Source organism: Harpia harpyja, chromosome 7, assembly GCF_026419915.1.
Source record: "Harpia harpyja isolate bHarHar1 chromosome 7, bHarHar1 primary haplotype, whole genome shotgun sequence".
NCBI classification, from domain to species: Eukaryota; Metazoa; Chordata; class Aves; order Accipitriformes; family Accipitridae; genus Harpia; species Harpia harpyja.
The window spans coordinates 19285209-19308516 of NC_068946.1; the positions used below are offsets into that span (position 1 = coordinate 19285209).

The 23308-nt window shown below is 42.7% G+C and overlaps 1 protein-coding gene across 49 annotated transcripts in view; it reads right to left on the reverse strand.

Moving 5' to 3' along the window:
- MAP2 (microtubule associated protein 2) overlaps positions 1-23308 on the reverse strand; it is a 239330-nt gene that overhangs the window by 119196 nt on the left and 96826 nt on the right. For 28 of the 49 annotated variants that reach the window (XM_052791905.1, XM_052791925.1, XM_052791953.1 and 25 more), the window contains exons 1-2: positions 22134-22421; positions 21701-21766 (exon numbers count right to left, since the gene is read on the reverse strand). The exons of 4 other annotated variants lie outside the window; for them this stretch is intronic. The gene's annotated coding sequence lies outside the window, so the exon portion shown is untranslated. 17 more of the 49 variants (XM_052791908.1, XM_052791906.1, XM_052791917.1 and 14 more) reach the window with 9 other exon arrangements.

Sequence of the window (23308 nt, forward strand, 5' to 3'; positions counted from 1 at the left end):
TATTACCTAATATACCTAGCGAACTTGCCTCTTTTTTAGAGCTAGCATGTAAACTCAGGGAACTTTCAGAACAGAAGCTCATTACTCAGCAGTGCATAATAGCTTCCTTAAAACACTATGCTGTGTTATATAAATACCTTAATAAAGATTAAAGAAAGTGACTGAAAACCAAAGGTTACTGACCCATTTGACCACAAGGGCTGCAGCCTTCTGTAACATAGGATTTCAGGTACTTCAGCACAATTTAGACCTCATGCCAAATGAGTCACACATAGTATGGAAAGTCCTAAAGAAAACCCAATTATATAGAGACCAGTACTTCTGCCCACCTGGCCAGACACTTTTCTTTACATTCCTGATCCACTTTCAATTCACACATTTGAAAATGGATTCACAGATCTGGAGACAACATTACGGAGCAATAGAAAGTTGTTTAAAAACACTCGTGTATAGCAATGAAAAACACAATAAGGAGAATCTCAATTTCTGCACTGATGCATTTGCTAACAAGTTATACTTTCTATTTTGAGGATATTACAATTTTAAAAAACACCCTATAGCTCAAAAACTATTTCCATAAATGTAAAGAGATGCTAGATCTCCTTAAAAGAAGAGGATGAACCATACTGTTTAGGGATATAACATGATGCCACAAGTAAAGGCCTTACTTTCAACTCCAGAATCATTCTCTGCCCTTCACATCACATGCAAGAGAACATGGCAACACTTGCAGTCTTCAGTCCAAAGTTCAGGGATTGCTCCTGGTCGAGTGCCTGTCAGGCAATGAGCTCTGCTGAGGGCAAACTTCTGTACTAGAAAAGCACAAGCAAGGTGAGTGATATATTAAAAAACCTCCCTAGCCAAGAGCTAACAGCAAACTTCCATGGTTGTTGTGCAGAAGCAGAAAGCCCTGCACATGCTCCCAGAGCTAAAAGAGGCGGTTCTTTCTGTACACGTGGAAGATACCATCAGATTCCAGCAACATGATTAGCCAGACACCTCTCAGTGCTGCCAGATATTATAGCCACAGGTTCCCTTTGTTGGGAGCACAGAGACACATGCTGCTGGAGAACAGCTGCTGGAGTCAGTTTGTACAACCCTGTGCATCCTGAGCTCAGGATGAGTCCCGACTCACTTATGGAGTCAGCCCTGCACTGCAGCTTACGAAGCTAAACCAGCTCAAGCTTTTCTAGCTGTGTTGTACCTTAGGACCAGGGACTAAGGGGCCTGAACTCTGAGAAAAAGAAGATTTTCCTTTCAACCACAAGGCCTGAAAGACTTAATTTTTCCAGCAGGACTGCCTTTGAGTTCTGTATCCCATGGTTGCCTCAGCTCTAATCATCGTAGCAAGCACCAGCAACTTTGTAGGATCCGACCTACATGCTAAGTACATCCTTAACACATGCAGGCTTTGGCTGAGAGTGGGACCCATGACAGTAGTAGGCAGTGCACACACTGAGAAAAGGCACTGGTCCTTGAAGAATTTATAGCCCAATGTAGACAAACAGAAAATAGAAAAGGAAACCCTATTACCATGTACCTGTATTTATGATGCAGAGGCTGTCTGTAATAAATACACAACTTGTAATTCAGCATCAGTGCACAATATGTTCATATATAAGTTAGACAACAGGAAAGTTATCTGCCTTTGGTCTTCCATAACCTGTCTCCTATTCCCCAGCTGTTGTGCTATCGCCTGCTCCCTGCCTCTGATTTTTGAGGATTATCTGTGGATTCATTTTCAAGGAAAATAGTTTTAAGAACTGTGTTGTATTGTGCCCATTTTTTTTTTTTTTAAGATTATGAATTGAGGCCAAGGAAGATAAAATGCCTTGCCTGAAAACACGCACAGGCTCTATAGCACATCAGGGAAGTGCATGCAAGATTTTCTGAGTTTCAATCTGAGCTCTAATGACAGAACCACTGCTCCTGCTTAGCTAAGGGCTGCAGTCAACAGATCATACAGGCCATAGGCCTGAAGTTTATCTTAAGCTCCTTTAAAAGCACCGCTCATCATTCAAAGGAAGACGTGTGACCTTTCGTGACATGTCTCTGGAAGGAGCTTTCATGTCTGTTGCTCTGAGATGATTAGAAGACATGGTATTTTGAATGAAAACTAAGAAATCCCAGCGCTCTGCTGCTTCTTATTCTCAGGCATTATGAAACAGATTTCTCTGTGTTTTGTTGGAATTGGGGAAATACATGAAAACAGGAAATGAGCAATGGAATAGCAGGGAGCTTTGTCTGGCCTCTCCTTCCTCTTGGTGGAAGTCTCACTCTTGTTTCAGGTGCTGAAGGGCACCCTCCACAGCTGCATATTGATCAGATAAAGTTGCCTGAAGAGTGGAGGAGGCAACAGCCAAACCAGAGGTGTGGAAGGAATGAAAACCTTGTTCAGTTAGCTATTACAAATGGACAGCCACTCTTTATTCCAACCTTTCCTTCTGGGCATGGACTAGGACATTTTGCTGAACACCAGCTTCTCCACCAAAAAGGAGGAGTGTCTACCTCCTCATCAGACTGGCCATGACATGGTATGTTTTCTCTCTCCTGCTGTATGAGGACCCAGCTGGGTAAGGAGGGAGAATATCAGGTAACAGATACCCAGCACACATGCTCCCTCCTCTGGGGAGATGGTCTCCTCAATTCTAAGTGCGTTTTGGGGATGATGCTGTATGACTATGGGAATAGCACTGGGTTGGATCTGCCAACAAAAGGATGATGCCCTATCTGGTAATGACATCACCAGATATCATAATATAGAACTGTACCTTATTAATACAATTGCACCTAACTTAATCACGCTTGCACTTCTCTACGCCTACCTGGCCAGAACTGTATCTCTGCCTAAAAAGGTGTATTGTTACCTGACCTGACCCAAACCAGCCACAGTCACCTGAATGGCGCAACTCTAGATTGTACCAGCTGAGGTTATGGCCTCAAAGCAGAAGCTAGTTTAGCTGGCCTCAAAGTTTGATCACCAGTACAATACCTGGTCATGGCAGCAGAACTGTCAGTACTCCTGGAAACTAGAAGGCGTCTGAACTGAGCCCCCTTGAGGTTATTCAGATAGTATCAGCCTTTATTAATGCCTCATTCCTTCAAGCCCCTTGCATCCACACGTGTAGTGCCAATTTTCTGGTGGCCTGTTATTACTGAGCTGGCCTATTTCCCAGAAAACATATGCCATGTGAAGTAGCTCACCCCAAATTACTCCAAATCAATTAAAATGGTTTTCTAAATAAATTGCCTCTTGGCTGAGCATATTTTTGTGAAGCTGTATTTTGCTCTCCTTACTGACTGTCACAGTCTTTTATGCCCTTGCTATACCCCAGTCATGGGGGCATTAGCCCAAAATTACCTGAGGGAAACTACAGTCTTCCCTCCTGTGGCCAAAGAGCCCAGAGGTCAGTGCTGCAGGCTGTGCTGCATCCCAGTGTAATGATGGGGATAGTGGGAGACAGGAATTAAGGCAGAGACAGAGAAGTTTCAAAGGCCTCTTACCAGCAACTGCTAAGTCCAGTCTGACTTACAAAGGCAGAACTACAACATAGTGCTCTTTACTTAGGAAAAACAAAGGCATAGAGGAGAAGCTGCCACCAAAATAACACTACCGAAAATGTGTGTCTGAATTCTGTAGAGGCATATGGTGTCCCAATAACAGGCTCCACCAGAAGTAAATACGGACACAACTCATCCTGAACATGTGTGACAGTGGGGCCATAAAGTCTGGGAAACAGAAGACTGAATCTCCTGTAATCCAGTACCTGTGCTCAGTGTCACAAGATAAATAATCGATTTGCCTTAATTAGGCTACATCCTCCTGCTGTCACACAACCTCTACTTGGCAACTGCACAGCTAGGTGAAATCAACCCTTTATGTATCAGTAATTACTGGATAAAATAATATTGCTATATTCTAGTATCTCAGTGGCTAACTCTGCAAAGTTAGCCATGGTATTTTCAATTCAGATGGATATAGGAGATGGCATACCTTAGTCATAGCTTCTCAAGTAACAGCTTGAACAGGTGAAGAGGATTTAACCAACCAGCACAAACTCCAAGGAAAATGAAACAAAGAAATGCTGAAATAAAGACTGAGCACATGCTTGGTATGGAAGTAACTGTTTAAAGCAAGAAAATACTACTACAAAACAATTTCCAGTATTTATGTGTGCACTTGTAATAAATTTGCTTTAGCTATTTTCAGTTGTTGACTAACAATCAATGAAGAAACAGCCTCACTAACACTACTCCACATGGCTGTTTTAATGCTAAGAGACTAATGGGTGCTTATATGCTTCAAGAGGTTGGAAGAAGGGACTTACTCTTTTGGATAAACCACATGTTGTGAATTACTTGTTCCAATCTTATTATTCCTGAGAAAAATAAGGTAACTGGTTAAAAGAAACAAACAATCCACCCTAATCTTGCCACCTACAGAAAAAATCTTGCAAAAGATATTTTATCATTGGAACTAATAATTGACCTGCACTGCACATGAGGCAATGCCTTGCATGGTGAGGGCTAGTGTGTGTCTTGGCTTCCAGAGATAATAAACTAAGAGCCACAAGGGCACAAAAGGCTTCTTTCCTATTGCAGCATATGCATACACAAAAGGGCAGCTGCCTTTGCACAAGGGCAACTATGGCCTCATGGACCCCTCAGAATGAGACTTGCCTCCCTACAGCTGCATATCAGAGGATAGCTAAGTCCCAACTCCCCTCCTGCTATCCACAGGTGAAAGCACAACAGCAGAAAGATGCATCTCTCCATGTACCTCCCAAGCTGCTCATAGTCATCCCACCCAGTACCATGGGACAGCCCTGATAAGCACAACATGCCAATTACCTTTTTACCCATCCAACACTGTCACACCAGCTGCAAAGGAAAGAGCTTGTTGATTATAACTGAGCCAAAAGGACCCCCTGCTAGAAGTTGCTTCTGTAACATTACTTTTTACTACTGATTATTAATAGAACCAACCGATGGAAAATAATGTCCAAAAGTGAGACAGACAGTTTAACAGGAAACCAGCATTAACTGGCAACAGTTAGAGGAGCTCACAAGGGAGCAAAAGGGGGGGGATATTCACTGTGGCCTGTCCTACCAATGCCATGAGTTCAAAGCTTGCGTCCAACTTCCAGCATTCTCCAACAGCTAAGAAGGTGCCCAAATAGGACCTAATAATTTCTAACATGTTCTGAAATCCTGAAACATGTACAAGAAAGCTGAAAGGCATCTCGAAATTCGGCACCATTTTCACATTGTTAATGAGCCCCACTCTTTATAACACATACATCCGTGGTGGGTTTATGGAGAACATATGTAGGGACTTCTGCCACTGGGTTTTCTGTAGATGGAAAGAGTAAATAACATGCAGAAGGGAACTACACTGTAGGAAACAGTGCCCTAATTTTGATGGCATATGCTTTAATGTAATGTTTGTGACCAGTCAATAAAACCACACAAATCTGTTTGAATATGGAAATGAAAGCATTTCAACATGAGTTTAATTTTTAGGGTTGAGCCCACACAGCCGCATGTATTGCTGTTAAACTACTCAGAAGAAATATAATTTATTATAAACAGCCTTTTTGGTATTTCCCCCCACCATTCTTACCTTTAAACATTCAGCTAAGTCCATCACAATTACTGCCTACAGAGTCATTATAATTATGTAGATAAGTGAATTAAAACATCTTCATTTGTATAAGCATGGCATATACCTAAACACCTCCATGTTCACACCACAACTACACCTTAACCAGCAATGTATGGGATGTCATTATAACAATTTACTCTACTAAAGATGATCAGCCAAGAAATAGACACCACCAGCAAAATGCAGATGTTTTAGAGTTTTTTTAGATGTAAGGGTTGTATTACAAGTGTATCCGTAGGAGCCACAAGCATTTTAGAGGAAATGGCAATTTGGGAACCAAAGCAAGCCAAAGCTCTACCAGCTCAACATGAGTGAATAACTAGAAGGTGAATTTTAGTAGTTAATATTGAACAACAAGTTGTCCCATCCGGCCAACATCATTAACGTCACTTTTCAGCATAATGACAGCCTCTAGCAAGAGGCTCTGTGGTGACAATTCCAATTAACCTTCTTTATCTTTATCTCACAGGTCACCTGTTAAAAAATGCATGTCTACTCTGTCTTCTCTCAGAACGAGACTGACTGCAGCAGAGGTGAAGTGTTCTTCTAAGTCAGGTAGGTCACACCACCTAAGCTCCACTTTGTACAAGTCACTCTGAATCTTGTGCGAGCTGTCATTTGACATACCTTCCTCCCCAGCTTCCAGGCTGAGCTGCCTTATGCCCTGCAAACAGGCTGCCTCTCCTTCCCTTAGCACTGGAAGGGAACCCAAAGAACCATTGTCTTCACCAATAGACCTCAGCAAAAAAAGCCCCCACTAGCAAGAGCAGCCTTTCTCATGCCAGTTTCTAAATTAGCCTAGTGCGCTCTCTTCACTACCTAAAGCAGCTCCTTAGGGGCCCAACCCAAAATGCACTGAAGCTGATAAAAGTTTTTACTTTGGTTTCAGTAGGCTTTGAACCAAGTTCTGTTGATACCAGCATACACTTCCCACAAGATACACAAGGGGAGGAGGGGCAGAATCTGTTTTAATCTAATCCTATGTTCCCCTGACCTTAAGGAAAGAGTGGTCAAAAGGATCATTCTGTTACATCTGGAGTGCCTAGGACCTAAGAGATGATTTCAGAAATTCATCACAGCTGATTTCATAGCTGTGGTGCACAGTGCAATGACTGCTACCAGCTGAAGACACCCACTGACAATCCAGGGTATGTCCTCAGAGGAAGCAAATCTGTTTACCTCTTGGATGCACTCATGCACAGCGGCTGTTTATAGGAGCTGAGTATTTGCCCCTGTGGACATCACCTCCAGTCCTATCTCTTTCCCAGGGAGAGAGTTTTATCCCAAAAGGGAACTTGCACGTCAAGGCTGAGACCACACAGACCATCATATCCGAGTGATATGGCACCGAACAAGAGGTCTCACATAACATCAAAATCTCTACAGACCTAAGAGGCAGATTGACTGAAAAGGGACGTGGTCCCAGAATGAAGGAAACTTCAGAGTTTCTTAGACCATATAGCAAAGAAAATGCATGTTTGTTTAATTATCCATAGCCCCTTAATACATGTATGTGTCAAATGGTACCTTTTTTGCATGCACACAAGCCTACAAGAACTGACTGCACACACACACAAATTCACTTCATGCCAAGGTTAGATGATTCAAGAAAGAGGACAGTCAGCAGGAAGGTGAAGCTGCGTATTAAAGTGCCAAGATCGGTTGTTAGATCTCAGCTCTCTGAGGGAGTGCAGAAAAAAGTAGCATGGAGTTCATTGCCTTGAGTCCAGGACCATTTCTCTTTTTCTGGCCTTCAGTATCAACAACCGGGTCTCTATTAGGCCAGGAAACAACTAAACCCAGGCCCTCTGATAGCTCTGCCTTGACACAATCAAATAGGATGGACGCTGGAAGTGGCTCTCCTGACAGTTTCAAGACCCAAGGTGCCCACAGGAGTTTCATATAACATATGCTGTGCAATACACCTTTGGCCCTAATACCAAGTTTTACATGCAGTGATTTTTAGGCAGTTAAAATGTTCATTTCTGGTGTTTTAAATACCACAGTAAAAGAATTCGCCATTTCTGCTTATACAAGCACTTTCTAGGCTAGTGCCCTCCCATGCTACAGACTGCAGTGTTTTCCTTGCTCCAAAACCCAAAGCACTGTCACTTAGCTCTTCGCACTTACCCCATCAACTGCATGTTCTTACAGCAAGGACTTCAACCTGCGAATCCCCTGGGAGACCTGCAATCCTTTTGCAAGATCTAGGTCCAATCTTGGCAACTGACTGACCTAGTCAATCTAGTTTCAAGCCAATATAGGGCATGTACAGGCTTTAGATGACTATATAAATGCATATATTTTAGGTATCTACCTCATAGCCTCCAGATACATGAAGGTTTTGGGGTTTTCCACATTTTCTAGGTAAGAAAGCCGAGTAATGTAGTCAGGTGTGAAGGCAGGAATTAAATTACTCATCTCAAGTTACAGAGCAATCAGTGAAAGATCTAGGAGAAAACTGCCTTAATTCAAGCAATTTTGTGTAACAACATCTAGAGAACTCTTTACGTTAAGCACTGTAGAGTTGCCCCATCACATAAGCTACTTGAAGTTTGTGGATTTCTCCTTCATCTCCATCCTCCTCCTCTCCCCCTCCCAGAAACTGCAACTGATACCAGATAAGCAGGATGAATCACTCCAGCTTGCGAGGATCACCATTTGCATGACTGGAGCCTAAAAGACAAAAAACAGACCTGAAACACTAAAGTGGGGAAAAATCCTAAAGGCAAGATGATCCGAGCAATAGCCAGCAAACATGCAATTGCTGCTGGACAGACTCCAAGCACCCATTTCCACAGGCACCCAGGAGATGTGGCAGTAGGCTTCCATAGCAGTACTGTGATCAATGCACTGCAAGCCCTGGGAAAACCTGTCTTCCCGACCAGTACATTTTACATATACAGTACAATGTACTGGAAGGTGGAAAAAAAATAAAGTCTTTTACCTGAAGGTGTTTATTTTCTTTAATTCATTTTTTTACCCTCCAAGGATAGCAATTGTTCCATTGCTTTGAACTTAAAAATCACAGCCAGTGAAGTATACTTTGTAACTAAGAATATTTTTTCATACGTGTAATCATGTTGTGTCTCAGTGTCCCCACACCAGTTTCTCAACTCTCAAACTGTTTTATTAAGTGTGCCTAACCATCTACAATTACTCACATTTTCTTTTACAATGGCCTGACTGCTTTGTCATTGCTCCTTAGTTTTGCTTAAGTGAGACTGCAGCAGCCCCACAGTCCTTCCTCCTCCCATCCTAAATGCGAGTGATGCTAAGGGTGGTTAGGGCAGGAGGGACGAAGGTTCATTTTCTATAAATTGTTACTCACTGCAGCAGAACAATACCAAAGCCACGTTAGTGGCCAGTCTCAACAGGAATTCAAAACAAAAAAGGATCTTCTTCCCCTCCTTCCTCTCTTTTTGGTTGGTTGTTTTTTTCAAGACACTCCCTCCTGCTTAAGTTTTACAGATAGATGCTGCCCCTCCAGCAGCCACCTTCCTGCAAGGGACCCCTGGGACACTGTAGCCGTGACCAGGAGCACCAAAAGGAAATACTTGATTGATCACACTGTTTAGCTTGCTGATATGCCAATTACCACCATCACTGACTCAACAGCCCAGTCAAAGCACTCCATAACAACATCTCCTTTAGCATATATTAAGAACGGATTTATGCAGTGCTTGTTGGGGCACTTCAAACCTTTTGTAGAAGCTCAACAGACATCTATGGGACAAAGACTGGAAACTAGCAGAGACCAATACGTAACAGCAAAGACTTGAAAATTCAATTATTAACCCACTCATGCACCAACCACCTCCCAACCTTCGCCTCCGGTGAAGGAAGCAAGGTCATGAGTCTTGCCACATTTCACATCCTGAAGGACTCACCCCTTGCCATAAGCCTGTCAGCACAGAAAGCTGTACAGGATTTTGCTATGGAGTGAGCTGAGACACTATTCAATTTCTAATTCACAGATATGCACTGACAAGCGACAGGCTGTGTTAAGCACCCAAGAACAATTCAATAGTCTCTAGTCTCTGCAAAACCATGGGGCTACCCTGCAGCTCTCAGGAGCACAACAGTAGGAGGATGCCTCCAACAGCAACAGGGTGACCCTGAACTCACACGGGCTTAACCTCTGTCTGGGGGTGACAAACACCTTCAGAAATCTTCCAGAATATTCCTGCTTTCTCGCACTTACTAAAATTCTCATGAATTGGACAGTTTGCCAAAGGGAAGAATTTCACTTGGGCACTTCAATGTTTGCAGCCCTTTAAAAAGTCTTCATTGCTGATGTTGAGAACACCTGGATAGAACAGATCAATAAAACACGAACTGCAGACCTACTCCTATTGCCACTCTCATGCAGTGCTGCAGACCTTCTGCAGCTGCTGCACATAACTGGTTTTGGCCTTGGTCCAGAGATGCAAAAACCTTCAGTCTGCTCAGCACTGCCACGCAGACAGCGGAACCAGCCACCGGCTTATGAATCAGTACCATCTCCTGACAGCAGGTAAGCAGTCTGACTTGGATATGAACTGGCACGACAGTGTCTACAATATGTTACACAATTGCCATTACATTTTTATTAGTTAGCCCACTTTAAAACTCCTTCAAACCTCTCAACTCTTGCTAGCAAAATTTTTGCAGAGTACCCTGATGCATCTTCCATGTCCAACACTTATTCTTCTCCAAACCTTGCATTTATTTCCTTCCTAATATATTAAATCATAAAACGTAGTTTGGCTTTCAATGCTTAATGCTCCAGCTGTTGTTTATATGGCTACTGTCTTCTGTTTAAAGCAAAGAGCCCTATTAAAGCACAGCGATTAATCACAATGATAAATGCTGCAGTGAAGCCCCTCTTATCAATCACATTTCTTTCGCAGAAAGGCACTCATGCTAAAAAAGAGGGGGAAAGGCTCATTTACCACTATTGTAGTAAGATTATTTTCTGTTAAGAAAAATGGCAGCTCCTTTATCCAATAATGAATGCACACTGACCAGCAGTTTAGAGACCTAGTAAGATATGGTTAAAGATAATAATAAAACAAAGTTATCCTGTGTGAAAGAGGACAGATGGCAGCCACACAACAGCCATTAAGTCTATTTAAACAGATAAGTAGTCTTCCTACACCCACCCCAGCTCTAGATATGTGCTGATTCAAAGACCAACTCTCATCGAGTGGAGCCCTCTAACCTGAAACAGGTGTAGAGGTCACGGTTTTTCCTTCCACGCTTTCATTTACAAATTTGCCCATTCTCAAGCGCAAAATAAGCGGAGGCCAGGACAGATGCTCCTGCCCAGCAGTGATAAGCTATGCCTCTGTGCCTTGCAAACATGTGCTCCGGACCACAGGACAAAGTGGCACAGCTCTGGGAAAGGCAGAGGAGCACTGCATCAGAAATGCGGTGGCCAGCCTGGCCAGCCCAGCATTTCACCAGATTTCTGAGCCTCAGCAGAGACAAGCTGCCATGGATGGCAGAGGGGTGCACAAGTGATGCTCGTTTCACTTCAGAGGTGCAGGCCATCCCCAGGCAGACTTTCTGGACAGACAGAGAGAATCAAAGACAGGTACAGGGAAAAAGGAACAGAAAACCACCAGTGTCAGCCAGGGTGGCCAGAGCAGGCAGGCTGCAGTGAATTTTGAATGACATGGATCAGTGAAAGACTTAATGCCACTAAGCAGCCAAGGGCCTCGGGTCCAAGGCCAATTTCTGCTATGGGGAACATTTTACCAAAAGCAAAAGGTGCTGATGAGCCTGAGAAACCAGCAGCCAGAGACAAGTGGAAAAGCTGGAGGGGAGACATCAGGGGTCTGGAGAGACAGACCATCCCAGCAAGTTTCTTTAAGGTCTGACAGGCCCTTCCCCCACAGACACTGCTAGACAGAGGCTTTTAATATTGCAAGGATTACTTCAATCCATAGGCTTAACCTTCCTACAGGAAACCTGCACAGAGATGGATTGCCACTGTCTTTCTGCTGCAAGCCAGTCAGTCCATCAGCTGCAGCCCGGCCAGTCAGCATTTCAGGCATGGCCCACAGCTACTGCTTCTTTTAGGGGCTGAGTGCCCCTGCTTCCCACCTGACTGACATCCTGCACTACTTCATCTTTATATACATCCATCTTCTGATGATCTCTGCAAGCGGCATTGCTGGGAAATGAAAATGCTCTGGGTTCAGTTCTCATAAACACGTCATGGCTGTAAATCCTCAAAAGCCTTTTTAAGCTCTGTCATAACATATGACTTACTTTCCCATGACATAGTTCATTATACAACTATTTCTTTCCCTTGTTTTAAGAAGAAAGGGAGCATAACTGCAAGGAAGCATGTAAGCACTGTAACATGAATTGAATCCAAAGGTGATAACATTTTTTTGGCAAAGTGCATATGAGCAGTTTGGGCCCCTCATTACTTTTACTAAACCGTACAAACAGAACTACAGGTGGAAAGGAGATGTTCACATCTAGGACTACCCTTCACACTACAAGCCTAGCCTAAGGCTTGTCAATTCCATAGAAGCTGGATTAGGCACAGTAAGAGTAATTTTAAATTATTTTATCAATTTTACTTCAGTAACAGTATTTCAGAACACCTAAAAAACCTTTTTCCCTGATGAGATAGAAACAAATGTCTCTCCTTTGACGATGTAAAAAGCTAAAAAAAAAAAAAAAAAAAAGGCCCAAACACTGTGTTTTTATAAACTGAGCGAAATTCTGGGCAAATGAAAGAAGGTACACTCCTTTTTTCCCTAACGTTATGGATTTAAAGTTACTTTTCTGTATTATGCATGATTATACACACATATATACACAGGCCAAATTCATATTTGGTTACAGAAAGCTGATTTGCTCCAGGAATTAGTTTGTCCACAGTAACGTTATTCCAACAGACCTCACAAAAATACTTCTAACTCCAGCACTCCTTCACTGATATTAGGAAGAAGAGTTTGTTTTGGTATTTCTCCTGCCCATTTGGATACTGCAGAAAGGCATTTTATGGGTCAAGACAGGGTTATTACAAGGGCTCTTTATAATAAAGAGAGCTCTGGAAAATGTAAATGCAAACACTAACAAAATGAAAGTGAACATGTGGACACAGATGCAATGATTCAACTGTATCTCCTTCCTTATGTCTCATTGCTTTTCTCCATTTTTAATTACAGGTTATTTTAGGGGGAAAATCACAAATATTTTGCAAAGCTGACACCATGGCTGAACGTGTGCCCCACTGGGCACAGATTAACCTCTAAGAGGTGAAGAACAAAAAAAGAAGTTTTGGGTTGCACAGCCAAGAAATATTTTGTAGCACAGTTGTGATGGTGTCAAATCGCAATCCAAAAGGTAACTGAAGTGGCTCCAATGCTCAAGATGTCTCTGAAACAGAACCACAATCATCTGCCAAGTTGCCTATAAAGGATATTGCAATAGCCTTGAGTCTCCATGAGCCCTGTTTTGAACAAAATCAGCAGAAGGTCGAGGGATTTTCCCCCCACAGATCACCTTACAACTGGGAGAGGAAAAAATAAAGAAAGAAAGAAAAAAAGGACAAGACAGATAGTCTTGTTACTACAGATCTCAAACTGGCATCAGGACAAGAGCTCCCCAGGCTCAGATCTTCCTCAGGAGTGGTGCACAATCTCTAGCAAAAGGCACAATTGCCTCATTTCTGCCTGCGCAGGAGGGCTCATGTCCCAGCCCTAGAGTGACACAGCTGGCAGCAGTAACGGTGGCCTTCACACACAGTGAAGAACAATGTCACCAGCATAGAGACAGCAGACTTGGGAGGCACCTCTTGGCCACATGCAGACCCTCCTACCCAAAGGCATCCATGTATACAACTTGCACAGCCAAACTGCAGCAATACAGCTGCACAGAGCCTTCTGCCTGGAGGATCTGGACCTCCACCTGGGCTGCCTGGCTGCCAAGCACAAACAAGCACAGGAGTTGTTACACTTAATGCACCCTTCTGCTGTTGTTCCCTGCATTCAATATGCTAATTAAAATTACACACGTTGCATTTCCTGCACAAATACCTGAATGAGGAATGACAGCACACAAAAAAAGGCAGGATCCTAAGCATTGGTGAATCCATAAATATCACTCTGAGGGTGAAACAGTTACAGGACAAGAACACTGAAAATAACAGGATTCCACCATAATAACAATATGCTTGCTCAAAAACTCTCAAGAATCCTTCCTAGCCAGTCCCACTGTACTCAGGGCCATACAGCCACATCATAATAAAAGGTCTATGCAGATCAAAATCTCTGACAACCCTGCTCTTACACTCTCCCTTGGCAAACACAACACTGAGGGCACACAGCAGACTGAGCGGGGACCAGTAAGATGCGCAAGAGTTCAGAATGACACTCTGTCTCCTTCTGTCTGTGATACAGCCACAGAGAACTTCTCTCTTTTTTTTTTTTTTTTTTTTTAACTCAAATATTCTTTAGTGAGTTCTTTCAGGGAGTTATTCTTGGTTTGTATACTGTTTGCAAGCCACATGGATGCATTACTTGTACCATGGAGCATGGTTTCCAGCCCTTCTGTTCTATAATTAATGACTAAAGTGCTCAAGTTTCCTGCTTGTGAGTAACGCACACAACTGTATTTAAAGTCTTTACACAAGCTGGCTAGTTATACAATTGTAAAACTAGTTTTAATAGTTGTATACACCAGTCTTGAATTTACAATTTCATGATTACTTCCACAAGTGTTCACTGAAAGACATTTTTACTAATGGACACTAAATACAACAAACCTAAGAATAAGCACATTCATTTAAATACTCAAAGGCATTTTGTGTATTTTACAGGAAAGATTGCTGCAGTAAGCAATTCTGTCCATGTGTCACGGCTGCTGTTACAAATACTGCTGTTCTTATCATTCATTACATAACACCACCACTACAAGTGATAGCACCAATTCTTATTTTAATGATTATTAATATGCTTAGTTGTACTGCAGCAGTATTTTGTGGCAACTTTCCAAGGAAAAGGATTAAATCTTCCTAGGCACTGCACATCCTATCCAAGGAGAAAGCAAGCTCCTGCTCAGGGGGTCATCAATAGCAGATCTGAGTACAGTGAGCCCACAGCACCAGGTGCTGAAAGCACAAACCTCTGCGGACCCCAGTGGGTTTTGGAAAGAGATGGAAGCCCCTTTGGTATATGTATAGGACTATGGGGTGATGGGGGGATCACAGAGTTTTGTATCTCAGACTTCTATCTTCTCTGAGGGCATTCAGCACATTACCAAGCATCCCAATTTGTTGCTTTAACTTCTATCTTATCATGACTATGAAAAAAAATATTATCAGTGCAATCTTGACTCATTCTTTGGCATCTAATATTCCTTTAGTTTTATCATCATGTTGCTAAACCCAGGAAAAGATTACTCAACTGTTGTCTTGTCCTTTAGAGATTCAGAGCATACAGTGTAGGAGCTTCATGCTGGCTCTAGCAGAGCATGTGTTATGAGTGAGGAGCTCACTGCACAGCACATTCAGCTGCACTTTGTTTCACTTAAAAATGAAGCGTTTGTGTTTCAAATTTCCTATAAACTTTAGAAAGACATGAGATCAACACTTGACTTTGCCAGGAGCATGGGGAAGTCACCAGAGCAGCATGTCATCGGGCTGGGGATCTGTCCTCACTGGACAGCTGATCCTGAGAGCGGCTGAGGACCTCCAAGGCTGGCCAGGATTACACCCTGCTGTAGCACCAGGATGAGGCCTGGCAACACAGACTTGCTGGCATACACTTAAACTGAAGCAGTAACTAAGCCCTGATTTAACATTAAGTTATCAATACAGGTATCAGCCATCTTGAATCATTATAAACTTGGTTTATACTGCATTAAGTCAATATGGAGGACCCTAACACCAATCCATCAGCCAGGCCACCACAATCACACTAAGAAGTGCTGAGAAGGGTTTTGGATTGATGCAAGTAAATCCACCCTTAAAGAGGTTTCAGTTAAACTGCTGCAACTATGGGAATCCTAAAGCAGGCAGTTCTGTCCTAAATTATTACACGTTACTGGGTTTGTCCATTCTCTGACCCCCATCAGAGACCACTTCAGGTGGACTGTGACTGCAGACTGGGTTTTTATGCCTTTGCTTTCAGACAGAAACGAAAGCAAGCTGGAGCTACCAGTGAGATTGCTCTCCTGTGTGCTCAGGGCTGGATACAAGGGAAGAAAGGTACAGCAGTGCTGAATCCCAGACAGGGCAGCCTGGTTTCCAGCGCCAGAGTGTCCAAAGGCAGAACCTCATCAGTCTCCAGATCCTTACAGCCCTGTGTTTTCCACTCCTGCTGCCCTTTCTCCACAATATCTCAGTCTCAAATATTTTAAAAAATAGCAGGGGAATTTGGAAAATCCACGCTGGCAAGAGAGGCTTCTAACCCTGTGAAATTCCAAATCAACTCTATTGACATCTTATCTTGGACATTATCTGCACAGAAATGCCAATAAACCCTACCACTCTTCCCGACGCTCACAGAGGATGTAAAATACAGTTGCAAGAAAGCAGCAGCCACTAGCTGCTATTGCTGCCAGAAGTACATGTGGGGCCTGACAGCACGCTGACCAACACCACCACCTGGCAGCATAAGGTTATACCGAGTAGGTGCTCCTTGCTACAGAGCAGAACTAGGCACTGTCCCCAGAGCAAAAACGAGAGGCCTGTTTAGCGCAATTTTCTCTCTGCTATACTACCTATGCAGTGGACTGTGCTTCCCTGTACGCAGAGTCGGCAGGGATTTGTCAAAGAACTTTTCACAGAGATGCGTTGTGTATTTGTTTCCACGTCTGTAACTCAAACACCTGAAATCAGTGTTTGAGCATGTGTCGCACGCAAATCCCCAGAGCCATCACACGCACCTTTCTCTCCCCAACCAAACTCAGGGCTACGGATTCCACCATAAAATGAAGTTTTTCAGTATTAAATGCTACAATGCTGAGCAGCACAGTGCTCAGGTCCCTTTGGGCATGTGGATGGAAGCGACTGAGGAACCAGAGAGACCCAGGCAACTGGACAATACGGGGAGTTTTATACTGACATTTAAATAAACAGCTCTCTGATCTCTCCCCCACCGCTCTCTATTCCTGTCTCTAGCAGTCATGAACCTCTTCCCCTTGATGATGAAAAAGCTAAAGAAAAGCACTTTCTTAAATGTGACTAATTTTCTTTTAGCCAATTAAGGCATACATTTGCATTTTTAAGAGCAAATATACACACACAAAGTAAGAAAAAGAAAAGATGAACCCAATTTACTAACCACACATACTGAAAAAATCACCTTACTGCAAGAACCAGGATGACTCAGAAAACAAATGTAAATAGCTTCTGTGATTTAGCACCGACTGACACCCAATGTATTAAAATACATCACCCATGATTTCTCGCAAGCTCCATGCTAATGCACTCAATAAAAGGTCAGTGAAAATGCAGCACTGCATAACTATCTAGAGGCTTCACTTGGTGGCAAATAATACAATGAATTGTCCCCTGACCAGGACAGGGAAAGGAAGTTAATCTGCACCTCCAGCCTTTCAGGGAATGTTCCAGGTTTGCAAAGCATGAGTCAGCAGCATTGCTGCTATAGAGGTTTTTTCCTAGCATGCTACTGGCCACACAGTCTCTTCTGCCTTTCCCAGCTTTGGCATGCCAACATAAGTGTCCATCAGGAAATAGCCACCTTTTGTATAAAATGGGAGAGGTGAATTGATTGCCATTTATTCATTATCATGTTAAAAGTCATCGCAGACCTCTGTGACCACAATATAATTCTATACACCAAAGAGCTTCACAGGAAGAAAGCGTTAAGTTGATGGGTGAAGGTGGAAGAAATCAAGTCTAAATACTAAATGTATTTTAACCTTTTTATTGGTACTGCTACTACAGTAATACCGCAACCACCTTTGTTACTGCAGCCAGGACAAAAGCCACTATACTAAGTCTCATGGTCAAATTTTGCACATATGCAGCTTCCTCTAACCAAGGATGTCAATCATTTTGTGCAGTTGATGAATACTCCTACTGAGGAATACATTGGCATTTGTTTGGTTTGCAGACAAAGAAAATAAGGAAGAGGAGGACACAAGCTTCCAGAAATTAACCTGGCAGCCTACAGGCCTTCACAGCAGCTGCAGGCCTGCACCTAATCACTTCTTCCTCCAGTTGAGGCCCTGTCAGCTGAGCTCCAGTTCACCCTCCACTGGATTTCTGTGCTTTGATATTTATTTTCTTGACAGGTTACACAGGGTCCTCCCTAAAGTTACTAAACCAAACTTGTGCTAGCTGTCTAACTGTCCCTAACTCTTAATATCTAAACACAGCTTGACAGAGAGTGAAGGACAGAAATGTATTTTCTTCCTAGAAATGGAAAACAATGATGAAACGAGTCCTCCCTCCCCCCAAATGAAGAAAGCACTGACATAACTCACCACTTGCTGCGTCTGATCTTCCAGGCAGGCAGTACATGCACACGATGGCCAGCCAGCACCCCGGAGCAGTTCTAGCACATGCTGTGTCCTGCCCAGCTGACAGCACAGGGCCACAGAGAAACTGGGGTACTCTGGCGCAAAGGTAATGGAAAATGTGGTAGGGGAGGAGGGGCACAACGGATGTAAACCCAGAGGAAAACAACTTTCGTCAGGACCATGACGAGCGCTTAGCTCCAGTCTCACCCACAGAAAACCAGTTTTATGTGAGTTACGTTCTCCTCAGCGAATAATTTTTGAGTCCACTGACCAATTTCAGCCTGCTTTGGTGCAGAAGCAGAGATAACTGTCCTCCTACAAGTCACGTGAAAACAGACATCCAGGTAGAAAAGAGAGACCCTGCAAGTGACCCCCCTCAATGTCCCAAGTGAAAGGAAAGCCATAACATAGGACCCTTATTTGCCACTGAAAAATTTGCCTAGGAGACAGTCTTTCCAATTAGTAAAACAGCAGAAAAATCTTCACTGAGAATTCTTCATCAAGCAGAAGACATAAATCCACAGGAAAGTCAGCACCATTAATCCCAATACTCAAAAAAAATACTTGTTTCATGTAATCATAGGATAAGACAACATTAGCACTGGTGATCTAACCCTAACCCTAGTGAACAAACCAAGGATGTTGAGACCCAGCCTAGAACAGCTGTAAAGCAAACCTCCTCCTTACCTCCATTGCATATGCTAAAAGAGGGCCATCTAACAAGTGGGGTTAAAAAAACAGATGACAATCTCAGGATGGAGGCAGACACAGGGGCCCAAGCTCGCTCTTGATGCTGCTCACCGCAAGGAAGCCCTGGGTATGAACTGACACTACGCATGGCTTCTAAATGCCTTTGGCACATTTGGTCACCATGCCATTTGTTTAAATGAAGGCGAGTGCCAAACATCACGTCATTCTGGGTGCATGCCCTGGAGTCCACAAACTGTAATCCAACACACCTCATTGCCACTGCACACTCTGGCTTCTTTCTATTAGCTAACAAAATGTTTTTCTTTTGATAGTCCAAGCGATCTTATGCTACCTCTGTGACCATAGGATTTTTAAGTCCTTTCCATCTAGAATTAATTCTCTTCTTACAGCGTAAGTGTCCCTTACCTCTACTTCAAGAAAATGATATTGTTTGAAATAATTTCCATTTTTGCCGGCATAACATCTCATTTTCTTCTTTGCAGCCAGAAGGAACGATTTGTAACATGAATCTTAAAAACCCAGATCAAAGGAAGAGGTTAAAGTGACTGATAAATCAGAGGTGTAAGAAATGTATATGTATTGTTTATTTAAAAAAAAAAACAAAACCAGAGTCTTCTCACCAACTCTGATTTATTAACAAATAGTTGACACCTTTTCTTTGTTTTTAGGAGACCATAGAGGACTGATAAGATGCTATGCACAGGAGATAAGAGGCATTTCCATAGGAGATGAAAACCATTCATCTGAGGGGATCACATTGTCAACAAATTTGACTCATTATCCACTGATACTGTAAAAACTAGGCAGCCATACTCGTCTGCTAACAACGCCATCACTTCTATTTGTTGAGATCCTTCCTTTCCCCTTCTCCAATGCTGCAGCAAAACCTTGGATTCTGACATCAAGCCCAACAAGCAGCGTTAGTCCTTGAGACAGTTTGCAAAACATTAATGAAATCAGAATGAGACTGCAGTTTGGCTTGTTGCCCTTGGATAATGGAAGTGAAATTAAAAGTAGAGGGAAGAGAAGGAACTTGCTCATAAGCTAAAAACAGATCACTGAATGCATTTTTCAAGAATTAGAGCATTTTATACACTATTTAATTCAGGCTTTTCTATTTCGATAAGTCTAGTGATAATTGATACCAGGAGGAAATAGTATTAAAAGCAACTAAGAAAAACTAACAAGTAAAGCATTCCTTTGAAGAATTTAGTTTAGCCAGGAAAACCCATTAGGAAAGAAGTCTTCTGACAAAGACAGAAAAAATACAAGGACCAAGAGAACAGAAAGATGTGTAGAAGAGGAAAACAAGGAATAGAACTGTATGCAAAAAAACCAGGAGAGATAATATCCTGAAAAATTCACAAATGCTTTCCCCCAGGAAACAGTATCTATCAACCAGCCATAGCAATTTATTGCAATGAAATTGATTATTCATCACATTTCAGAGGAATGCATTGCTGCTAGCAGTGGCCAACATCCTTGCCAGTGCTGACGTTCTGGCTTGGGGTTCCTGCCTGTCTGGGGACCCAGGCTGGCCATTTCAGGAGACCAGGGTTTCTCACAGAGTTATCATTACTCCTGGTTCACCCAGGCTAGAAATATAACTGCCTTTGCTGAAGAATTTCTCACCTTTTCTATTCTGGTTTTCAAAAGGCACCCTGAAACTTCAGACTAAAGACACATGCAGATTTTGATTCCTGCCCTACAAACACACATATTCCCTCCAGGTCTAAATGCAGAGCTAAGAAGTATGATCACCTAGGAAGAAAAACACATGACAAAGTCTGGTTTGGAAGGTACTGGGTGAGAACCGGCACCTGAGAAGTTAATGCAAGATGGATATACCTTTCCCTCTCTCCATCAAGGTGGAGGGAACAGATTTTCAATCCTGCCTAGAATTTTTTTTTTTTTTTTAAGGGCACAGTCCCCACGGCATTTCAATGAGGTCTGTATTCCTTAACCACTTGATACATCTGGAAGTTCAATACAAAGAAAGTCACTTAATGTTTTTTATTCTGCAGGGTTTTATCTCACCATTTACCTCACAGCATCAAGGGGTTAAAGCAACCAAAGCCAAAAGGTATTAGGGGGAAGAGGATAGTAAACTACTTCTCTTGGGAGCTAGCAATGACACTGTCAAAAAACCCCGGTCCATTTGCTTCATTTTGATATGTAGAAATAATTTCTGAATTGCCAGTGATATGTCAAAAAGCCATCAGACAGACACTCTTCCAGCACTGCCCCACCCTGCCAGCCTACTGAAATACTGTGCATAAAAACCCCAAGCTGATACACATGCAGTTTTTGGCAGCAGTGAACGGGTTAAAAGAACTTTCCCTCCTCCATGAAAGCGATACAGTATGAAACCACCACTATGCTTTCTGCTGTGTACTGTGATAGATTGTACCTGCTCCCAGCAAGCCAGTGAGTTTAACCCTGTTCTTGCTGGTGCTAAAATCAATATTAAGATGACCCTACATCCAATATGACTGGAGGCAGTTTTGCACCCCCGCTGTACTAACCCAAGACAATAGACAAGCACTTAGGTTTGCATCTCACCCTTCGGAGGCTGCAGCTGAACGGACTGATTAAATAGCTAGAGCATATGCGTACATATCAAAAATAACTTTACTGTGCGTGCCAAAACAATTTGAAAATCTATGCAAAGCTGCAACAAAACATAGTTTGACAAAATGAAGAATAACAGCTATTGTTTAAATAAAAAAAAAAAAAAACCAAACAAAACCAACAAACGAAAGAACCAAGCCCACACCCTGTATCACATTCGTTCCCACATTCTCAAAATCACATTCAGAGGTGTCCTACCTTTTCGATCTGTGGACAAGCAGATTCCAATCAGTGCGTCACGTCCAAGACTATGTACTGGAGAATCTGTTAATATAAAATAAAGGTGGGGGAAAAAAAACCTGAAAATACTTAATTTTTGCTGAAAAACCGTTTTCAGCTATGAGAAAAGTTTTTTTTCTATTATACAAAGACACAGATGCATAAACATACCCATACAAGTATGTGTGTATGAAAGTGTGTGTGCATATAACATGCCTTATGTATGCATCAAATATATTTATAAACAAAACCACAGAAGTTTATTACCTATACATTTTAATTCATCCAGCATGCACCGCTACAGAATTTAATCTACAGCAGACTAAATCCAAAAAACTATATCATAAAGGTATAACTCTTTCAAATCCTCAACAAGCAAACAAAGATGACATTTTTAAAAGAAAATCATTACCAGCTATATGCTGCCATACCACAAAAGCCTATCCTTAAATAACTGCTGCATAATCATTCTCCTGGAGTGCTGTTATCCATCGGCTCGCTGCCTATCTCCAGACAGACGCAGTCTGCAAGCCACCAGCTTGTATCTACCATGTGTATGTCAGGAAAAGGAAAACTGCAAATTAGAAGTAGTCCCCGCAGTGGTGAAAAGGAAAAGAGGGTGAGTGGGAGAGGAAGAGGGAGTTCACTGGCCACAGAAATTTCGAGAATGATGACAAACCAGCCGGCTCCGCCATCATCCACTTACAATAGGATGCTGCACCTCACGGCTGCTGAAGCAGTTTGTCAAGGGGTTGCTGGTATCAAATGCCTGACAAGCATTTTAATTGCATCCAACCAAGTGTGTCCCCAGGAATCAGGCCTTTAATCCTATGAATATCATCAACTGCTTGCTTTTGTGCTGCTGCCAAACACACACAGGCACACACTGCACACAGGCAGCAGCGCACCTGGTTTTCACTGTGATACCGATCCAAATCCTAAACAGGTTTTACGGACAGTACACACTGAAAAGGAGGTCTTAAGGGATTTAGCATTTTCTGCATTACGGATTAGGAGGGCGATTTGCTCTCCCCCTTTATTTTTCTATCCAGTGCTTCTGTTCACGTGTTGGAACCAGCTTGTCTATGCTGTTATTTGAGCCTTGCATTTGCTTATTCACCAGTGGGAAGCAAAACCAGGGAAAACACAGAAGTGCTGCAGGACTGTAAGGACGAGCAGGGACCCTTCAGAACTAATACAACAGAGGAACAGGGCTCACTGCACAGTTCAGCTTGCAAATGAGTTGCTATGAGGGGTCCAGTTTTACTGCCGCTATTCAGCCATCGTGTCTGCCTTGATCTCGCCTCCCTATTCCAAGGCTTTCTACAGAACAATGTTAATCTGAGTAGGACAAGGGACTCGTGAATTGGGATATCACCCAGTGTTTTGGGAGGAGACACAGCACAACTGGGGAGGGGCAGCAGAGAAGGGGTAGAGGAACATAAAGGAATTCTTAAAACAAGAGAGAGTGAGAAAAAGTTGAAAGATGAACTGGTTTGTTTTCGAGCATTTTAAGTTTGTAATGAAACTGCATAAGCAGCAAAGGAGCAGTCAAGAGAAACCAATGAGCCTAACCACATCTTAAGG